The following is a 23,022-nucleotide window of genomic DNA, read 5'->3' as shown; positions in this document are numbered from 1 at the left end:
AACCTCCACTAGCCAGCTGGACTTCTGAACAGGAGCCAGATGGAGGGGGGAGGGTGGAGAGAGAGAGGGTTGTCGTTAACAAATGGGTTGTCCAAAAGACAAGAGAGGAAAACGGCTTCAATGTTTCTTTTAGAGAGGGGACAAAATCCAAGACAGTAGAACAGCCAGTAGCTAAACAGAGAGGGAGAGCTAGATAGAGAGGGAGATAAATAGAGACAGAGAAAGAAAGGGAGATAGATAGAGAGCTATAGATGGATGGAGGGAGGGAGGGAGGGGGGTGCCTGCAATAGGCTCCTTAAATCCTGTTTGTGACACTCAGGGCTGGAGTAGAGCCAATTAGTCATTCTTCTATTCATTGAACTACGATATATTTTCTGCTTTTCACACATATACACACACACCACACACATACGCAGGCAAGCACACACACACCACACACATACGCAGGCAAGTACACACACACCACACACATACGCAGGTAAGCACACACACACCACACACATACGCAGGCAAGCACACACACACACCACACACATACGCAGGCAAGCACACACACACCACACACATACGCAGGCAAGCACACACACACCACACACATACGCAGGCAAGCACACACACACAACACACATACGCAGGCAAGCACACACACACTTGCACACTCACACACATACACACACAACACACTTCAGTGAAGCTCTTAGGGTGTGCCAACTTTCCCCCACCCCATAACACTCTCTCAATTATGGTAATGAGCGTTACACACATCATACAAGTGTGTGTGTGCGTAGTGGATGGGCTGGGGACGTTGAGAACTTGGAAGACAATGGGTGTTCTTATCCCCCTGTCAGCAATTTAAGGGAACTCTGGGATGGGAGCGAGGGGGATGGTGGAGAGGTTTGGAGAGAATTTGGAGGCAGAGCAAGAGAGAGAGAGATACACCCTATTCCAAATTGACCCTTCAGCAGTTATTGGGAAAGCTCCAACCAGGTCCAACCAGAGGAAGGTGTCCCTACTACCATAATACCTCACTCTGGGGCAGCAGGTAGCCTAGTGGTTAGAGTGTTGGGCCAGTAACCAGCAGGTAGCCTAGTGGTTAGAGTGTTGGGCCAGTAACCAGCAGGTAGCCTAGTGGTTAGAGTGTTGGGCCAGTAACCAGCAGGTAGCCTAGTGGTTAGAGTGTTGGGCCAGTAACCAGCAGGTAGCCTAGTGGTTAGAGTGTTGGGCCAGTAACCAGCAGGTAGCCTAGTGGGTTAGAGTGTTGGGCCAGTAACCAGCAGGTAGCCTAGTGGTTAGAGTGTTGGGCCAGTAACCAGCAGGTAGCCTAGTGGTTAGAGTGTTGGGCCAGTATCCAGCAGATAGCCTAGTGGTTAGAGTGTTGGGCCAGTAACCAGCAGGTAGCCTAGTGGTTAGAGTGTTGGGCCAGTAACCAGCAGGTAGCCTAGTGGTTAGAGTGTTGGGCCAGTAACCAGCAGGTAGCCTAGTGGTTAGAGTGTTGGGCCAGTAACCAGCAGGTAGCCTAGTGGTTAGAGTGTTGGGCCAGTATCCAGCAGGTAGCCTAGTGGTTAGAGTGTTGGGCCAGTAACCAGCAGGTAGCCTAGTGGTTAGAGTGTTGGGCCAGTAACCAGCAGGTAGCCTAGTGGTTAGAGTGTTGGGCCAGTAACCAGCAGGTAGCCTAGTGGTTAGAGTGTTGGGCCAGTATCCAGCAGGTAGCCTAGTGGTTAGAGTGTTGGGCCAGTAACCAGCAGGTAGCCTAGTGGTTAGAGTGTTGGGCCAGTATCCAGCAGGTAGCCTAGTGGTTAGAGTGTTGGGCCAGTAACCAGCAGGTAGCCTAGTGGTTAGAGTGTTGGGCCAGTAACCAGCAGGTAGCCTAGTGGTTAGAGTGTTGGGCCAGTAACCAGCAGGTAGCCTAGTGGTTAGAGTGTTGGGCCAGTAACCAGCAGGTAGCCTAGTGGTTAGAGTGTTGGGCCAGTAACCAGCAGGTAGCCTAGTGGTTAGAGTGTTGGGCCAGTAACCAGCAGATTAGAGTGTTGGGCCAGTAACCAGCAGATTAGAGTGTTGGGCCAGTAACCAGCAGATTAGAGTGTTGGGCCAGTAACCAGCAGGTAGCCTAGTGGTTAGAGTGTTGGGCCAGTAACCAGCAGATTAGAGTGTTGGGCCAGTAACCAGCAGATTAGAGTGTTGGGCCAGTAACCAGCAGGTTAGAGTGTTGGGCCAGTAACCAGCAGATTAGAGTGTTGGGCCAGTAACCAGCAGATTAGAGTGTTGGGCCAGTAACCAGCAGATTAGAGTGTTGGGCCAGTAACCAGCAGGTAGCCTAGTGGTTAGAGTGTTGGGCCAGTAACCAGCAGATTAGAGTGTTGGGCCAGTAACCAGCAGATTAGAGTGTTGGGCCAGTAACCAGCAGGTTAGAGTGTTGGGCCAGTAACCAAAAAGGTTGCTGGATTGAATCCCTGAGCTGACAAGGTAAAAATCTGTCATTCTGCGCCCTGAACAAGGCAGTTAACCCACTGTTCCCCAGTAGGCCATCATTGTAAATACAAATTTGTTCTTAACTGACTTGCCTAGTTAAATAAAGGTTAACATTTGTTTTATTTTTTATATAGGTTAGATATATGACAGACTATTTCAAGTTTCTAAAAGTAGATTTGAGATGTTTCCTCCTCTGATCTAGTCATCTTCCTCTTTTCTATCTAAATATTAAACCTGTCCTGTGTGGGTGTCTATGTGTCACAGATCAGTCTCCACTGTCAGTCATCATGTGTTTAATAGATGACATTCAAGATTTCTAGTGGAAACGAAAAACAAAAAGGTGGTTTTCAGCAGTAGTGAGATGCCGTGTGTGACCTATTTGACACTATAACCATGATTCTCAAAGGTCACCAGGCAGACGAGTCTGTTTCCAAAAGCTAATTTCCCAGAACTCAGTTGATGCTAGTGGACAGGTACCCTATCATGTGCCAGTGAACAGTCACTTCCTGTCATGCAAACCAGGGAAACCCTGCGGTCCTCAAGGTTCTGACCAGTGAAGCCTGTTGTCGTGTTAGGATTACACACACACACACACACACACATACCGCTGCATCATTCCTGCCATCCCAAAGGGGTGATTAGTGGTCTGGTGGTCACATACACACCATCAGCACATATGGAGTTAACCACAACGACTTTCTCTTTCTCTGAAGATGTCACAGTTGTCACTGCATTATGACTATTCCAGGAGTGTATTCATTACGTCTTGCAACAGAAACCTTTTAACCAAAAGGAAGCAAACAGAGCAAAACAGGGAAGGACGTACCTGAATTTGTCCAATTGAATCTCTAGTTTTGTGTGTGTGTTTGCAACAGAGGCTCTGATTGTCCAAGGGGAACAACTCTTTGATACCGCAGGGAGGAAAGCCATCTTATGGTCACACACACACACACACACACACACACACACACACACACACACACTCTCTCTCCCTTGGATACTTTAAATTGGTGAGTTACGAACACACACTACACCCAGGCTATGCACATTCCAATTAAAAAACAATGTATATTTGGAAATACTCCTCTGTGTGTACGTTCACAAGCTCAGTCAAGTTAAAAGCTTGAACAGAAGCCAGTTACTTAATATATCCTAACACAAACAGAAGCAACGATTTTCTGTAAACTATATACTTACTTTCAATGGCAGCTGTAATGGCATTGTCAATAAGCAATGGTAATTCATTCATTCATTCGTTATATGTGGGGCGGCAGGTTGCCTTGTGGTTAGAGCGTTGGGCCAATAACCGAAAGGTTGCTAGATCCAATCCCAGAGCTGACAAGGTAATTCTGCCCCTGAACAAGACAGTTAACCGACTGATCCTAGGCTGTCATTTGTTAACTGACTTGCCTAGTTAACAAAAAAATATATAATCATCAGACACCTCTTTAAATCCTGCCTTTCAGAATCCACCTTTATCTACCTATAAAACGATCAAGAAATCTAACAAACATGTTGGTCACATCAGATGTGGCCAGAGAGAGAAAAGAGGAATTCATAAAAGGATGTTTCCCCTGTAGATCATGTAGCACCATTGAAATGGGCTGCAACAAGATCTCACGGTTTGACCAATTTGACTTCAGATTCTGACGTGTGTCCATGTTTCTCCAAACATAAAATGTAGAAGTTACTCCAGCGACCCTCGGAACCAGAGCTCGTGGCTTACGCCCATTTGCAGCCCCTGCCCAAAAGTCCCTAGCAAAATCCAAGCCAACTTGATGGTAATTGCACCCGTTGCCCCTGGTGGCCGGTTTTGAAGGCATCTCCCGATGCCCTGTGTTAGATTTCTAAGTGGATCTTGAACGACCTGGCTGACGTACTAGCTTTGTATGCCCTCAAACTTCTAGGACCTATGAGATAAAGTCATGTATAACATTCACCACCAAAATACGTATTTGTATGTTAGTGTTCTTGTGATAAGATTCATAGTGGGAGTTGTAAATGTAAAGCCACTATCAGACATCAAGATGTCACCTTGCCAGTTGCGAGGCACTTTATTGAACAAAACCAATCTATTAATGAAACACGTTTATCCACCACGCAAAGGTGATCACGACCACAAATGTCTCCAAAGAAAAGCCATTTGGATCAAAAAATCAAATCTGTATCACCACAAGGTTTAAGGGATGAACTTCCTATGGTCCAAATTTAGACTCTTATACAAGAACACTGTAAACATCCAATTTATCAGAATTGATGAGTCCCACATATTGATGAATGGCTTAGCCGGATGTCCTTTGTAGTAAGCTATCTCGTAAATGTATATCATTTATCCAAGTGAGCGGACACCTAAGGCAGTTGATTCATGAATTGTTCACACCTGATACCCCTACTGGTCTACAGTAGGTGCTCGCTCCCATATCCTATCATTCTGTTTTTCTTTGGCTGCGTTTAGAAAGGCAGCCAAATATTTGTCTTTTGACTAATCAGATCAGATCTTTTCACATACAATATTTTCAGAGCTGATCTGATTGGTCAAAAGACCAATTAGTGGGAAAAAAATCTGAATTGGGCTGCTTGTCTAAATGCAGCCATAGTGATTGTAACATGTATACAGGTAGACCAGATAAGCCTATAGAGATAGATAGAGGACTCATCTTTGTATCTGTGCTGTTATAGTGTCTGGGACAGCATGGGCAGCGCCGTTGAGGCTATCCATTTTACTACTACATTTTCTTCTTCACGATTGGCTGATCCCTCCTGGACATGACTCCAACAGGGTCACCAGGAGTGATCAACATTATGAAGTTGGAAGTCCCACCCAGTTGACTACATTAAAATGGTGGAAACCTTCAATGGCGCTGCTCATGTTAATACAGTCTTTTGGCCACTAAAGGCCTCTATCATTGGAGAAGCCACATCCCTGATTGGCAGATGAGTGACAACCCTGATTAGAAGCACCTGCTGCTCACCGGTTGCTCACCTGTGTTCCCTATAAATGCTGCTTTGAATGAAAACGATTTGTAACTACACACTGAAAAAGCCTGCGAAGCCAAAAAGTATGTGTGTGTGTGTGTGTGTGTGTGTGATCCCTGATGCAGTTAAAATGAAAGAAATTAAGTAAGCTTTATGCAACATCTTTGAGAATTTGATTTGCTATCAAATCAAATGATATTAGTCACAATTTTCATAAACAACAGGTGTAGACTAACTGTGAAATGCTTACTTATGGGTCCTTTTCCAATAATGCAGAGTTAAATATAAAGATGTATATACATTTAATATATAGAAATAGTGACACGAGGGATAAATACATAGTGAATAACAATAAAGGGTAACAATAACATGTCTATATACAGGGAGTAGCAGTACCGAGTGGATGTGCAGGGGTCCAAGGTAATTAGGGTAGCTAATGTACATATAGGAAGGGTGAAGTGACTAGGCAACCGCATAGATAATAGTAGCAGCAGCGTATGTGGTGAGTGTGAAAATGTTTGTGCCATCAGTATGCAGGTGTGCACATGTTATGTGTGCATGTGTGTGTTGGGGTGTCATTGTAAGTATGTGTGGCTAGAGTCCAGTGTGTGTTGCTTAGTCAGTGTAAGAGAGAGTTAGTGCAAGAAAGGGTCAATACAAATAGTCCGGGTAGCCATTTAATTAGCTAGCTATTTAACAGAGTAGCTCAGATTAGATTAGTGATCAGCTCACCACACACACACCTGCAGATGTGGCCGTAACTTGACCTCCTCACTGCTCCTGGGAGTGATTATGTCACTAGGCCTAACACTGGGTGTGTGTGACTCCCCCTGTCTTCTAGATAATGTTACTCACACATCAACAGCTGCCATTCTTCAGTTCAGTGATTGTTTCACCCTTATTGTCTTTTCTTGCATGATGCATAAATATAAGAAAGACAAGGAGGGGATCGTTTATGATTTAAATACTTCAATGCTAATCTTGTTATTTGAACACACACTGTTTTTATAAAGTTCAAAACAATGAATAAACAATCAAATGTATTTATAAAGCCCTTCTTACATCAGCTGATGTCACAAAGTGCTGTACAGAAACCCAGCCTAAAACCCCAAACAGCAAGCAATGCAGGTGTAGAAGCACGGTGGCTAGGAAAAACTCCCTAGAAAGGCCGGAACCTAGGAAGAAACCTAGAGAGGAACCAGGCTCTGACGGGTGTAGCCTGGTTAAAGGGGGGTGTTAGCCAGCTCAAATCAAATCAAAAAGAAAGAAAATAAGTGCTTGTTGTGTTTCAATATTACCATGAAGCTTTTGATTTGTGAGTGGCCTCTGGCGGGGGAATCACATTCACGTCACTGCCCACAGTTTAAGCTTGAGGTCCTGTGTGTGTAGGTGGATGTGTTTAACTAGTGGGGAAGTCCCCACAAGAATAGAAAGCCACCACAAGAACAGTAAACAGACAAGCATTTGACCAACTGGGGACATTTTTTAGTGTGAGGGAGGGAAAACTGTGGAAGTGCTCATCAGTGGGGAAAGCACATTTCTGACCATACAGCGTGCTTGGAACCAAGGCCATTGATAGGCTGAAGGAGGTGTGGGGGTAAGTAAACTCAGCAAAAAAAGAAATGTCCTCTCACTGTCAACTGCGTTTATTTTCAGCAAACTTAACATGTGTACATATTTGTATGAACATAACAAGATTCAACAACTGAGACAAACTGAAAAAGCTCCACAGATATGTGACTAAGATAAATGGAATAATGTGTCTCTGAACCAAGGTGGGGTCAAAATCAAAAGAAACAGTCAGTATATGGTGTGGCCACCAGCTGCATTAAGTACCACAGTGCATCTCCTCCTCATGGACTGCACCAGATTTGCCAGTTCTGGCTGTGAGATGTTACACCACTCTTCCACCAAGGCACCTGCAAGTTCCCAGACATTTCTGGGGGGAATGGCCCTAGCTCTCACCATCCGATCCAACAGGTTCCAGACGTGCTCAATGGGATTGAGATCCAGGCTCTTCGCTGGCCATGGCAGAACACTGACATTCCTGTCTTGCAGGAAATCACGCTCAGAATGAGCAGCATGGCTGGTGGCATTGTCAAGATGGAGGGTCATGTCAGGATGAGCCTGCAGGAAGGGTACCACATGAGGGAGGAGGATGTCTTCCCTGTAACGCAAAGCATTGAGATTGCCTGCAATGACAACAAGCTCAGTCCGATGATGCTGTGGCACACTGCCCCAGATTATGATGGACCCTCCACCTCCAAATCGATCACGCTACAGAGTACAGGCCTCGGAGTACAGGTAACGCTCATTCCTTTGACGATAAACGCGAATCCGACCATCACCCCTGGTGAGAAAAAACAGTGAAGAGCACTTTTGCCAGTCCTGTCTGGTCCAGCGACGGTGGGTTTGTGCCCATAGGCGACGTTGTTGCCGGTGATGTCTGGTGAGGGCCTGTCTTACAACAGGCCTACAAGCCCTCAGTCCAACCTCTCTCAGCCTATTGCGGACAGTCTGAGCACTGATGGAAGGATTGTGCGTTCCTGGTGTAACTGGGGCAGTTTTGAAATCAACAACAAAGGGCAGCAAGGTTAGGTAGTCACTGAGAGGAGTGCCGTGAATACTTGTGGTCATCCAGAGAAGCAGAAATGTAGACCAGACGGGCAACTGGTCCAACAGAAGGTCTGTCTTTCAGTACACCTGGCCGCACTGTCACTAAGATGCTTGAGGTCAACAGACCAGGGCGAGTGATACTGTGGGGGCCATTGCTTGCTGTGATACAGTTCTGGAAGAGGGGAGCCAACAAGATGCGGTGGTGGATCTGGTGACGGCTTCCCCCTCTGCCCAGGAACAGGCAACAGGAGTACCTCAAAAGTGAGGGCTTGGAAGACCCCCATGGGTGGAGCAGGAGTCATATTGACCCTCCACAGACTGGAATATGTTCCGGGATTCATCCAAATGGCATTGATGAGTCACCTCAGTCATCGGCTTCATCAATAAGGACATTGACGGCGTCGTCCCCACAGTGACCGTACGTACATATCCCAACCAGAAGCCATGGATTACAAGCAACATCAACATCGAGCTAAAGGCTAGAGCTGCCGCTTTCAAGGAGCAGGACACTAATCCGGACGCCTATAGAAAATCCCGCTATGCCCTCGAACCATCAAACAAGCAAAGCGTCCATACAGGATAAAGATTGAATCCTACTACGACGGCTCTGACGCTCGTCGACAGATACCATTAATAAGAAGGGGCTAGACGTGTCTTATATGGTGAGCTACCGAGTGGCTAGAACATGCAAGCCCCATACTATTGTGAAGGACTTAATTCTTCCTGCTGCCATGGCCATGGCTGGGACAATGCTGGGGGAAAAAGCCCAAAAACCTATACAGACAATGACTTCATCATACACAACGCATCGGTGACATGGCAGGAGTTGTTTTGAAACAATTACTGCTTCGCATGAGTCAACTGACGTGGCTTGCCTGACACAGCTCCTGGTATATGTCCGTTACATTTATGGGGGGTCAAATAAGGAAGACATCCTCTTCTGGAAACCAGGACAACAGGAGAGGATGACAGGGAGACATAGTGGAGTGGTAACGCGGGTGCAAGCAGTTGCTCCCGATGCCACTTGGGTACACTGCAGCATCCACCGAGAGGCTCTTGCTGCCAAGGGAATGCCTGACAGCTTGAAAGACGATTTGGATGTGACAGAGAAAATGGTTAACTTTGTTAAAGCAAGGCCCCAGAACTCTCATTTATTTTCTGCATTATGCAATGATATGGACAGCGATCATGTAACGCTTTTACAACATACAGAAGTGCGCTGGTTATCAATGGGGAATGTATTGACACGTTTTTAAAAATTGAGAGACGAGCTTATCTGACCGCTTGCATGATGACGAGTTTTTCACATGACTGGCCTGTCTGGGTGATGTTTTTTCTTGCCTGAATGATCTGAATCTAGGATTACAGGGACTCTCTACAGCTATATTCAATGTGCGGGACAAAATTGAGGCTATGATTAAGAAGTTGGAGCTCTTTTCTGTCTGCATTAACAAGGACAACACACAGGTGTTTCCATCATTGTATGATTTCTTTTTGTGTGCAAATGAACTCAAGCTTAAGGACAATGTCAAATGTGATATAGCGAAGCACCTGAGTGAGTTGGGTGCGCAATTACGCTGGTACTTTCCCGAAACAGAAGACACAAACAACTAGATTCGTTATCCCTTTCATGCCCTGCCTCCAGTCAGTCCACTTACCGATATCTGAACAAGAAATTGCAACAAGCGGTCCTGTGAAAATGTAATTTAATCAGAAGCCACTGCCAGATTTCTGGATTGGGCTGCACTCAGAGTATCCTGCCTTGGCAAATCGCTCTGTTAAGATACTGATGCCCTTTGCAACCATGTACCTATGTGAGAGTAGATTCTCGGCCCTCACTAGCATGTAAACTAAATACAGGCACAGACTGTGTGTAGACAAGGATTTAAGACTGACTCTCCAATACAACACAACATTGTGGAGTTATGTGCATCCTTTCAAGCACACCCTTCTCATTAACCTGTGGTGAGTTATTCACAATTTTTGATGAACAAATACGGTTTTATATGTAAGATGGCTAAATAAAGAGCAGAATTATTGAATATAATAATATTATTATTTGTGCCCTGGTCCTATAAGAGCTCTATGTCACTACCCACGACCCGGGTTGCGACAAAAACTCACACTCATTCTTATGTTTAATAAATGTATTGTATAGTTTGTGTGTGTGGCAGGCTTTCAATGATGTCAAAAAAACATTTGAGAGTGCGCTGACCATGGTCCTAGAGGGGGTACGCAGATGGAGGTTGAATGTTTGAAGGGGTACGGGACTATAAAAAGTTTGGGAACCACTGCCCTAGACTCACTCCAATTCACATACCGCCCCAGCAGATACACAGATGACACAATCTCAATTGCACTCCACGCTGCCCTTTCCCACCTGGACAAAAGGAACACCTATGTGAGAATGCTGTTCATTGACTACAGCTCAGCATTCAACACCATAGTGCCCACGAAGCTCTTCACTGAGCTAAGGACCCTGGGACTAAACACCTCCCTCTGCAACTGCATCCTGGACTTCCTGATGGGCCGTTCCCAGGTGGTAAGTGAAGGTAATAACTCATCTGCCACGCTGATCCTCAACACTGGGGCCCCTCAACAGTTTTAGGCCTGATCACCAACAATGATGAGAAAAATACAGTCACCCAAGTCATAGACTATTTTTTCTGGTAACGCACAGCAAGCGGTACCGGAGTGCCAAGTCTAGGACCAAAAGGCTCCTTAATTAGCAGCTTCTACCCCCAAGCCATAAGACTGCCGAACAGTTTATCAAATGGCCATCGGGATATTTACATTGACACCCCCCCCATTCGTTTTGTACAGTGCTGCTACTCGCTGTTTATTATCTATGCATAGTCACTTCACCTACCTCTGCACATTGACTCAGTACCGGTACCCCTTGTATATAGCTTCCTTATTGTTATTTTATTGCACTACTTTTTATTATGTTTTACTTTAGTTTATTTGGTAAATATTTTCTCTTTCTTGAACTGCTCTGTTGGTTAAGGGCTTGTAAGTAAGCATTTCACGGTAAGGCCTACACCTGTTGTATTCGGAGCATGTGACAAATAAAGTTTGATTTCATTTGGCACTGTGTCAGCTGAGGACACCGGGACTGGAGCCAGCAGGGCCGCAGCGGCAGAGCTCGATGAGTGTCTCAAGACTGGAGACCGCAGAGCTCGACGAGTGTCTCAGGACTGGAGACCGCAGGGCCTCAGCGGCAAAGCTCGATGAGTGTCTCAGGACTGGAGACCGCAGGGCCTCAGCGGCAGAGCTCGATGAGTGTCTCAGGACTGGAGACCGCAGGGCTGCAGCGGCAGAGCTCGACGAGTGTCTCAGGACTGGAGACCGCAGGGCCGCAACGGCAGAGCTTGACGAGTGTCTCAGGACTGGAGACCGCAGGGCCGCAGCGGCAGAGCTCGACGAGTGTCTCAGGACTGGAGCCAGCAGGGCCGCGGCGGCAGAGCTTGACGAGTGTCTCAGGACTGGAGCCAGCAGGGCCTCAGCGGCAGAGCTTGACGAGTGTCTCAGGACTGGAGCCAGCAGGGCCGCAGCGGCAGAGCTTGACGAGTGTCTCAGGACTGGAGCCAGCAGGGCCGCAGCGGCAGAGCTTGACGAGTGTCTCAGGACTGGAGACCGCAGGACTGGCAGAGCTCGACGCAGTGTCTCCGGACTGGAGACCGCAGGGCCGCAGCGGCAGAGCTCGACGAGTGTCTCAGGACTGGAGCCAGCAGGGCCGCAGCGGCAGAGCTTGACGAGTGTCTCAGGACTGGAGACCAGCAGGGCCTCAGCGGCAGAGCTCGCGGGACTGGAGAGCCGCAGGGCCGCAGTGTCTCCTCCGGACTGGAGACCGCAGGGCCGCAGCGGCAGAGCTCGACGAGTGTCTCAGGACTGGAGCCAGCAGGGCCGCAGCGGCAGAGCTTGACGAGTGTCTCAGGACTGGAGCCAGCAGGGCCGCAGCGGCAGAGCTTGACGAGTGTCTCAGGACTGGAGACCGCAGGGCAGAGCAGTGTCTCAGGACTGGAGCCAGCAGGGCCGCAGCGAGTGTCTCAGGACTGGAGACCGCAGGGCCGCAACGGCAGAGCTTGACGAGTGTCTCAGGACTGGAGACCAGCAGGGCCGCAGCGGCAGAGCTTGACGAGTGTCTCAGGACTGGAGACCGCAGGGCCGCAGCGGCAGAGCTCGACGAGTGTCTCAGGACTGGAGACCGCAGGGCCGCAGCGGCAGAGCTCCGCAGCGGCAGAGCGAGTGTCTCAGGACTGGAGACCGCAGGGCCGAGCGTGTCAGAGCTCGACGAGTGTCTCAGGACTGGAGACCAGCAGGGCCGCGGCAGAGCAGACAGTGTCTCAGGACTGGAGCAGCAGGGCCGCATCTCGATGAGTGTCTCAGGACTGGAGACCGCAGGGCCGCAGCGGCAGAGCTCGACGAGTGTCTCAGGACTGGAGCCAGCAGGGCCGCAGCGGCAGAGCTTGACGAGTGTCTCAGGACTGGAGCCAGCAGGGCCGCAGCGGCAGAGCTCGACGAGTGTCTCAGGACTGGAGACCGCAGGGCCGCAGCGGCAGAGCTCGACGAGTGTCTCAGGACTGGAGACCGCAGGGCCGCAGCGGCAGAGCTCGACGAGTGTCTCAGGACTGGAGACCGCAGGGCCGCAGCGGCAGAGCTCGACGAGTGTCTCAGGACTGGAGACCGCAGGGCCGCAGCGGCAGAGCTCGACGAGTGTCTCAGGACTGGAGACCGCAGGGCCGCAACGGCAGAGGGCTTGAGAGCTTGAGTGTCTCAGGACTGGAGACCGCAGGGCCGCAGCGGCAGAGCTTGACGAGTGTCTCAGGACTGGAGACCGCAGGGCCGCAGCGGCAGAGCTTGACGAGTGTCTCAGGACTGGAGCCAGCAGGGCCGCAGCGGCAGAGCTCGACGAGTGTCTCAGGACTGGAGACCGCAGGGCCGCAGCGGCAGAGCTCGACGAGTGTCTCAGGACTGGAGACCGCAGGGCCGCAGCGGCAGAGCTCGACGAGTGTCTCAGGACTGGAGACCGCAGGGCCGCAGCGGCAGAGCTCGACGAGTGTCTCAGGACTGGAGACCGCAGGGCCGCAGCGGCAGAGCTCGACGAGTGTCTCAGGACTGGAGACCGCAGGGCCGCAGCGGCAGAGCTCGATGAGTGTCTCAGACTGAGACCGCAGGTCTCAGGACTGAGCCGCAGGGCCAGCTGGAGCCAGCAGGGCAGAGCTCGACGAGTGTCTCAGGACTGGAGACCGCAGGGCCGCAGCGGCAGAGCTTGACGAGTGTCTCAGGACTGGAGACCGCAGGGCCGCAACGGCAGAGCTTGACGAGTGTCTCAGGACTGGAGACCGCAGGGCCGCAGAGCGGCAGAGCAGGGCCGCAGCGGCAGAGCTTGACGAGTGTCTCAGGACTGGAGCCAGCAGGGCCGCAGCGGCAGAGCTCGACGAGTGTCTCAGGACTGGAGACCGCAGGGCCGCAGCGGCAGAGCTCGACGAGTGTCTCAGGACTGGAGCCAGCAGGGCCGCAGCGGCAGAGCTCGACGAGTGTCTCAGGACTGGAGACCGCAGGGCCGCAGCGGCAGAGCTTGACGAGTGTCTCAGGACTGGAGCCAGCAGGGCCGCAGCGGCAGAGCTTGACGAGTGTCTCAGGACTGGAGCCAGCAGGGCCACAGCGGCAGAGCTCGATCAGGGTCTCCAGACAGCAGATGGCGAGGCCTCCCAATCGGCGACAGGAGAGGCCTCAGGGACAGGAGTTGAGGTCAGCTGAGATCTCCACAGCAGCGACAGGGGCTATAGACTGAGGACCTAGTAGGACAGAAGGTGAGGTGTCTCCTACGACAGGACACTGAACACCTCGGTCAGGAGGGTCCCCCACATGGACGTCAGGAGGGTCTCCCAAGGCTGGAGCTAGCAAGAAACAGTTTGGAGGAGATAGCAAGAATCATCAGAGATTGGAGTGGGGCACCCAGGGAGGTGTAGAGAGATGTCTTTGGACAGCAGTAGGCTGGACGTCAAAGGTAGGACTAGGCAGATCCCACCAAACAGGGACCAAAGAGGTCTGAGTGGCAGGGCCGGACATGGCGCCTTTAGAAGCTACAGACAGGGCTCCCGCATTATAGACCAACTGACATTCAGAGGGTGACATTGAGGTGTCAGATGGAGTAGAAGTAAGGTTCTCCCTCAGGGTGACATTGAGGTGTCAGATGGAGTAGAGTATCTCCTCCGTCCCTGGAGAAGGCTGTAGGTCTTCCTGCTCACAAACAGGCAGGGAGGTAAGGATTCATCTTGGGTCCAGAACAGGGGTGGGCAGAACCTCTGTCACTGGAGATAGCGATGGCACCACTGTGGGAACCAGTTGAGACTCTGCGACAGCAGCTGGTTGAAGCACAGCTGTGGGAGTGGCGAGCTGAAGCTCCATGGCAGGAACCTGTGTAGTAGGCCCCACTACCAACTTGAGCTTCATTGTCGGAACAGGCTGGATCTGCACGGGTGGGGTTGGCTGGAGCACAGTGGTAGGGTGCTCCGCCAGGGTGAACTCTAGTAGCTCCTCTGACCCTGAAGAAAGCTGTAGCACCGTTGTGAGGGACTCCACAGCAGGGGTCTGATCCGAGACCCGGGGCTAATGGTGAAGCTGATGTGGAACGGCGCTGCGTCTCAAGCATCTTCTGACGCCTGGCGACAATGATCTGGTCGCGGTGGTGCCGCAGAACCTCATTCTGACACTTCTGGTGTAGTATCTGTTGCATGACGATCTCAGATGATTTTATCAACTTCTTGGGCAGCTTTTTTGGCACAGGTCCCTGTTCTCCCCCTCTAAGACGTCTTTCAGTTGTAAGAGGAGAGAACTGTTGAAGTACTGGCTGAGACGGTCAGGTGACAACTTGCAGTGTCCATCAGGTAAGTACTGGAGACGGTGGTCGGGTGGACTGTAGGAACCTTCCGTCTTCCAGACTGCTTCAAATGAGCTCAATCATCAATCTAGTCAGTGAGATCTCTCCAGTTGTCACTGGCGGTCCACACTCAGGTTGACACTGATCCCGGTGATCTCTGGTCGAGGTTCGATGCTGATCTTGGCAATCTCTGGTCGAGGTTAGCCTGAGGTGGGAAGCCGCTGAATTAGCAACCAATGAAAAGGCTGAGGATCTGTCCTCTATTCTGCTGGTCAACCTGGGTGGTGACTTGCACCGGTGATGAGTTGTTGAAGGGGAAGAAGGCCATTTTGACTGCAGTATCTCCCATCTCAAGTGCTCAAGAAAACACTCCAGTTGCTCTCCCTCATAGGAGTGGTATGTGAATGTGTGTGGTTGTCTGTGCCTTGACTCGTAGCCATCGGCGTAATTCTCAAGATATTGTGTCAGGTGAGCTGGTCGGTGCGGACTGACCACATTTGTGGAGGATATTCTCTGTTAACTTGCATCCTTGTGCTGTTACTTGATCTGGCTCAAAGGACCATGTAAGATTGGGGTAGGGTTGTAGAGAATTGAAGGACCATGAATATAGTAAGAAACCTTAGGTGCTGGCTTAAGGCCGGTAGCAACCACTACAGAATGTCCGATCAGAACAAGGATGAGGCGGATGTCCAGCTAAGGGGAGTTTAATGGAAGAAGATGTCCATATTCACACACACATCACACACACATCTGACCACTCATGTTTCAGATGACTGAGAATCATGGCCAGTGAGAACTGACGTTAACTACTAGATGCACGCACAATTAAACATCAGACATACAGGGATTCAGTCCACAGGAGGAAAAGTTTAGGAAGTGGAAGTGCTCATCAAGATGGGGAAGCACGTTTCTGATCACACAGCATGCTGGGAACCAAGGCCATTGATAGGCTGAATGATATGTGGGGATAATTATTTGGCGTGACCTTGCCCGTTTTAGCAGTTAAGATTAAAATGAGGGCTAGGGTTAGGTTTAAGAGGGTTTCTGTTTGTTTTTATCAAACCTTGGGTTGCACAGGCCTATTGCAACTGTCTGCCCTGTTTCTATATTGTACATCCGACCAGTCTGAAGAGGATCGGAGAACATGAAAGGCCGAGAGCTCAGAGGGGTCAAACACAACAGTTCAACAACAGAAGGAAGAAAATAAAGTGCTGAGTGTAAAAAGGTTAGGGTAAGGGTTATGGTTAGGGTAAGGGTTAGGGGTTAGGGAAAATAGGATTTTGAATGGGACTGAATGGTTAGTTATACAATGCTGTGTGTATGTGTGTCAGACATCCTGCTGGAATATCGGGGATTTTCCTTCGCGGATGACACTGCTACTGTATAAAAACACAGAAACAACACACGCACGCATGCATGCACGCACGCACACAAAGCCCAAGGACTAATCCTTTACACTTTCCTTTCCGTAGAGAATCCAGACTGATACTGGGTAACCTTGAAACTAACATGAACAGTTATTAGTTCTAAATTGTTTGTCAGCTCAGTCTGGGCTAAACTCTAGACAAGAATGATAAATTATAAACTTTTATACAATGAATTGGTTCAAGAAGTTACCTTAAAATAGAAAAACTGAAGAAAAAACTGAAGAAATATATATATATATATAAAACAAAAAGAGTTACCTTTATATATCGTTAGTAAAAGGAATCATCATGATTCAGATAGAAATACAGTATAACATTATAGAACAGGCATGCTTTGGTCACATATTGAATAAATACAGCTCATGTTGTCTCTAACACCATTATACTGTATACCAAGCATAAGCTGCAGAGTATGAGACAGCAGCACCCTCTTGTGGTCAGAGCTGGTGTAGCAGACCAGCCTGCTAGTGCTATCGTTACTGGATATGATTAGAGCGATGGAGAGGTATGAGGGAGACAACTCACAGGGTTTCAGGTTTTGCAGAATATGTACTATCTATGTCATATATTCCACATATGTTAAGTGGCTAGTTCTGTGTAAGGTGGAGTACAGACAGATCTTATTTCACTGAGTTGTGGAGAATGAGGAGAGAGATTCTCTCTTTTCCCTCCTGTACCTCAAACCTCTTCAGTGGGTCTTTTCCCAGGTCTCAGGAGAGAAGGTGTATGTGTGCATGTGTATAAGTGTGTGTGTGGTGTCTGATAAATAGTTAATAAGGCAGTTCTATACCTGGCAAGGATGGTGCCTGACACAGCAGATGTCACTCAGTCTTGTAACGACCCAGCTAGTCTCAGAGGATTAACAGTCTTGTGACAACCCAGCTAGTCTCAGAGATTTAACAGAGTCTTGTGACAACCCAGCTAGTCTCAGAGATTTAACAGAGTCTTGTGACAACCCAGCTAGTCTCAGAGGATTAACAGAGTCTTGTGACAACCCAGCTAGTCTCAGAGATTTAACAGAGTCTTGTGACAACCCAGCTAGTCTCAGATGATTAACAGAGTCTTGTGAGAACCCAGCTAGTCTCAGAGATTTAGCAGAGTCTTGTGATAACCCAGCTAGTCTCAGAGGATTAACAGAGTCTTGTGACAACCCAGCTAGTCTCAGAGATTTAACAGAGTCTTGTGACAACCCAGCTACTCTCAGAGATTTAGCAGAGTCTTGTGATAACCCAGCTAGTCTCAGGGATTTAACAGAGTCTTGTGACAACCCAGCTACTCTCAGAGATTTAACAGAGTTGTGACAACCCAGCTAGTCTCAGAGATTTAACAGAGTTGTGACGACCCAGCTGGTCTCAGAGGATTAACAGAGTTTTGTAATGACCCAGCTAGTCTCAGAGGATTAACCTAATTTTACACATGAAGACTAATGTCCTTGCCTAAACTCAGGCCTAGGCTTCAGTTTACTAGGCTAACATGGTAAAGTGGCACACAGAAGACCCTGGTTTGACTCTTGTTCACACACACACACACACACACACACACACACACACACTCTAGTGATCAACTGAGTTGTTTTCCTGACTCACCAGTTCTTCTTTACCAGTTCCTCTTTACCAGGTCCTCTTTACCAGGTTATCTTTACCAGCTTCTCTTTACCAGTTCCTCTTTACCAGACCCTCTTTACCAGTACCTCTTTACCAGCTCCTCCCAGTTCCTCTTTACCAGTTCCTCTTTACCAGACCCTCTTTACCAGTACCTCTTTACCAGCTCCTCTCCCAGTTCCTCTTTACCAGTACCTCTTTACCAGCTCCTCTCCCAGTTCCTCTTTACCAGTACCTCTTTACCAGCTCCTCTCCCAGTGCCTCTTTACCAGCTTCTCTTTACCAGTACCTCTCCCAGTTCCTCTACCAGGACCTCTTTACCAGTACCTCTTTACCATTCACTCCAAAGTTCCTCTCCCAGTTCCTCTACCAGTCCCTCTTTACCATTACCTCTTTACCATTTACTCCACCAGTTCCTCTCCCAGTTCTTCTACCAGGTCCTCTTTACCAGTTCCTCTCCCAGTTCCTCTACCAGGCCCTCTTTACCAGTCCCTCTACCAGTTCCTCTTTACCAGGTCCTCTCCCAGTTCCTCTTTACCAGTACCTCTTTACCAGGGCCTCTCCCAGTTCCTCTACCAGTACCTCTTTACCAGTTCCTCTCCCAGTTCCTCTTTACCAGTACCTCTTTACCAGTTCCTCTCCCAGTACCTCTTTACCAGTTCCTCTCCCAGTTCCTCTTTACCAGGTCCCCTTTACCATTTACTCCACCAGTTCCTCTACCAGGTCCTCTTTACCAGTTCCTCTACCAGGTCCTCTTTACCAGTTCCTCTTTACCATTTACTCCACCAGTTCCTCTAACAGGTCCTCTTTACCAGTTCCTCTCCCAGGTCCTCTACCAGGTCCTCTTTACCAGGTCCTATCCCAGTTCCTCTACCAGGTCCTCTTTACAAGTTCCTCTCCCAGTTCCTCTACCAGGTCCTCTTTACCAGTTCCTCTCCCAGGTCCTCTACCAGGTCCTCTTTACCAGGTCCTATCCCAGTTCCTCTACCAGGTCCTCTTTACAAGTTCCTCTCCCAGTGCCTCTACCAGGTCCTCTTTACCAGTTCCTCTACCAGGTCCTCTTTACCAGTTCCTCTTTCTTTACCAGTTCCTCTTTACCAGTTCCTCTACCAGGTCCTCTTTACCAGGTCCTCTCCCAGTTCCTCTCCCAGTTCCTCTTTACCAGTACCTCTTTACCAGTTCCTCTCCCAGTACCTCTTTACCAGTTCCTCTCCCAGTTCCTCTCCCAGTTCCTCTTTACCAGGTCCCCTTTACCATTTACTCCACCAGTTCCTCTACCAGGTCCTCTTTACCAGTTCCTCTGAGGTAATTCAAATCAAATGTATATATAAAGCTCTTTTTACATCAGCAGATGTCACAAAGTGCTGTACAGAAACACAGCCTAAAACCCCAAAACAGCTAGTAATGCAGGTGTAGAAGCACAGTGGCTAGGAAAAACTCCCCAGAGTGGCTGGAACCTGGGAAGAAACCTAGAGCGGAACCAGGCTCGCCAGTCCTCTTCTGGCTGTGCCCGGTGGAGATTATAAGAGTACATGGCCATTAAGGCCAGATTGTTCTTCAAGATGTTCAAATGTTCATAGATGACCAGCAGGGTCAAATAATATAAACAGTGGTTGTAGAGGGTGCAACAGGTCAGTATCTCAGGAGTAAATATCAGTTAGCTTTTCATAGCCGAGTATTCAGAGGTCGAGACAGCAGGTGTGGTAGAGAGAGAGAGAGAGAGAGTCAAAAACAGCAGTTCAGGGACAAGTTAGCACCTCCGGTGAACAGGTCAGGGTTGCATAGCTGCAGGCAGAACAGTTGAAACAGGAGCAACAGCACTACTAGGTGGACTACATGGCCAGGAGTCATCAGGCCAGGTAGTCCCGAGGCATGGTCCTTGGGTTCAGGTCCTCCGAGAGGGGAAGGTGAGAGGGAGAGAGAGATAATTAGAGGGAGCATAGTTAAATTTACACCGGACACCAGTTACGACAGCAGACTAACAACAGATATAACAGACTGACCTACAGTGCCTTCAGAAAGTATTCAGACCCCTTAACTTTTTCCACATGTTGTTATGTTACAGCTTTATTCTAAAATTGATTGAAAAAATTAATTTGTCATCAATCTACAGGACCTCAAACTGGGGGCAAAGGTTCACCCTCCAACAGGACACTGACCCTAAGCACACAGCCAAGACAATGCATGAGTGGCTTTCAGGACAAGTCTCTGAATGTCCTTGAGTGGCCCAGCCAGAGCCCGGACTTGAACCCGATCATCTCTGGAGAGAACTGAAAACAGCTGTGCAGCGATGCTCCCCATCCAACCTCACAGAGTTTGAGAGGATCTGCAGAGAAGAATGGGAGAAACTCTCTGAATTTTGTATTAGTTGTATGTTTTTATTTAACCTTTTATTTAACCACTTAGGAAAGTTGAGAACAAGTTCTCATTTACAACTGCGACCTGGCCAAGATAAAGCAAAGCAGTGCGACAAAAACAACAGCACAGTTACACATGGAATAAACAAACGTACAGTCAATAACACAATAGAAAAATCTGTATACAGTGTGTGCAAATGAAGTAACGAGGTAAGGCAATAAATAGGCCATAGTGGCGAATTAATTACAATTTAGCAATTAACACTGCAGATGAGGATGTGCAAGTAGAAATACTGGTGTGCAAAAGAGCTATGTAGATGAGGTAGGTAGTTGGTTGGATGGGATATTTATAGATGGGCTGTGTACAGCTGCAGCGATCGGTAAGCTGCTCTGACAGCTGATGCTTAATGTTAGTGAGGGAGACTGGGACTCCAGCTTCAGAGATTTTTGCAATTCGTTCCAGTCATTGGCAGCAGAGAACCGGAAGGAAAGGCAGCCAAAGAGGTGTTGGCTTTGATGATGACCGGTGAAATATACCTGTTGGAGCACGTGCTATGGGTTGGTGTTGCTATGGTGACCAGTGAACTGAGATAAGGCGGGGCTTTATCTCGCAAAGACTTATAGATGACCTGGAGCCAGTGTGTTTGGCGACGGATTTGTAGTGAGGGCCAGCCAACGAGAGCATACAGGTCGCAGTGGTGGGTAGTATATGGGGCTTTGGATGGCAAACCATCCACTTTGGATGGCACTGTGATAAACTACATCCAGTTTGCTGAGTAGGGTGTTGGGGGCTATTTTGTAAATGACATCGCCAAAGTCAAGGATCGGTAGTATAGTCAGTTTTACAAGGGTATGTTTGGCAGCATGAGTGAATGATGCTTTGTTGTTAAATAGGAAGCTAGATTCTAGATTTAATTTAGGATTGAAGATGCTTAATGTGAGTCTGGAAGGAGAGTTTACAGTCTAAACAGACACCTAGGTATTTGTAGTTGTCCACATATTCAAAGACAGAACCGTCCAGAGTGGTGATGCTAGGCGGGCGGGTGGGTGCGGGCAACGATCGGTTGAAGAGCATGCAATTAGTTTAACTAGCATTTAAGAGCAGGTGGAGGTCACAGAAGGAGTGTTGTGTGGCGTTAAAGCTCGTTTGGAGGTTTGATAGCACAGTGTCCAAAGAAGGGCCAGATGTATACAGAATGGTGTGGTCTGCGTAGAGATGGATCAGAGAATCACCAGCAGCAAGAGCGACATCATTGATATATACAGAGAAAAGAGTCTGCCCGAGAATTGAACCCTGTGGCACCCACATAGAGACTGCCAGAGGTCCGGTCAACAGGCCCTCCGATTTGACACACTGAACTCTATCTGAGAAGCAGTTGGTGAACCAGGCGAGGAAGTTATTTGAGAAGCCAAGGCTATTGAGTCTGCCGATAAGAATGCGGTGATTGACAGAGTCGAAAGCCATGGCCTGGTCGATGAAGATGGCTGCATAGTACTGTCTTCTATTGATGGCGGTTATGATATCGTTTAGGACCTTGAGCATGGCTGAGGTGCACCGATGACCAGCTTGGAAACCAGATTGCATAGTGGAGAAGGTACGGTGGGATTCGAAATGGTCGGTGATCTGTTTGTTAACTTGACTTTCGAAGATTTTAGAAAGGCAGGGCAGGATGGATATATAACAGTTTTGGTCTGGAGTGTCTCCCCCTTTGAAGAGGGGGATGACCGCTGCAGCTTTTCAATCTTTAGGGATCTCAGACGATATGAAAGAGAAGTTGAATAGGCTAGTAATAGGGGTTGCAACAATTTCCATGGATAATTTTAAAAAGAGAGGGTACAGATTGTCTTTCCAGCTGATTTGTAGGGATCCAGATTTTGCAGCTCTTTCAGAACATCAGCTGTCTGGATTTGGGTAAAGGAGAAGCCGGGGGGGAGGGGCTCAAGTTGCTGCAGGGGGTGCTGTGACGTTGGCCTGGGTAGGGGTAGCCAGATGGAAAGCATGGCCATCCATAGAAAAATGCTTATTGAAATGATCGATTATCACAGATTTATCGGTGGTGACAGTGTTTCCTATCCTCAGTGCAGTGGGCAGCTGGGAGGAGGTGCTCTTATTCTCCACGGACTTTACAGTGTCCCAAAACTTTTTGGAATTAGTGCTACAGGATGCAAATTTATGTTTGAAAAAGCTAGCCTTATCTTTCCTATCTGACTGAGTCTATTGGTTCCTGACTTCCTGAAAACTTGCATATCTTGGGGGCTATTCAATGCTAATGCAGAATGCCACCGGATGTTTTTGTGCTGGTCAAGGGCAGTCCAGTCTGGGGTGAACCAAGGGCTATGTCTGTTCTTAGTTCTACATTTTTTGTAGGTTTCTATTTTTAGTTTAGTCAGGGTGTGATGTGGGTGGGTATTCTATGTTGTAGGTCTAGGTTTGTGTTTGGCCTGGTATGGTTCTCAATCGTTGTCTCTGATTGAGCGCCATACTTAGGTGGCCTGTTTTCCCATTTTGATTATTGATTAGTGATTATTTTCTGGTTAGTGTTTGTTGCACCTGTCAGAACTGTTCGTTTATCGTTTTGTTGTTTTTGTTTGTGTATTCATTCTGGATTAAAAGTATTGTGGATACGTACCACGCTGCACTTTGGTCCTCCTCTCCTTCCACCAACGAAAATCGTTACAGAATCACCCAC

Source organism: Oncorhynchus nerka, linkage group LG4 (genome assembly GCF_034236695.1).
Source record: "Oncorhynchus nerka isolate Pitt River linkage group LG4, Oner_Uvic_2.0, whole genome shotgun sequence".
Lineage (NCBI taxonomy): Eukaryota > Metazoa > Chordata > Actinopteri > Salmoniformes > Salmonidae > Oncorhynchus > Oncorhynchus nerka.
The sequence above is the reverse complement of the archived record's forward strand: the minus strand, read 5'-3'. Positions refer to the sequence as shown.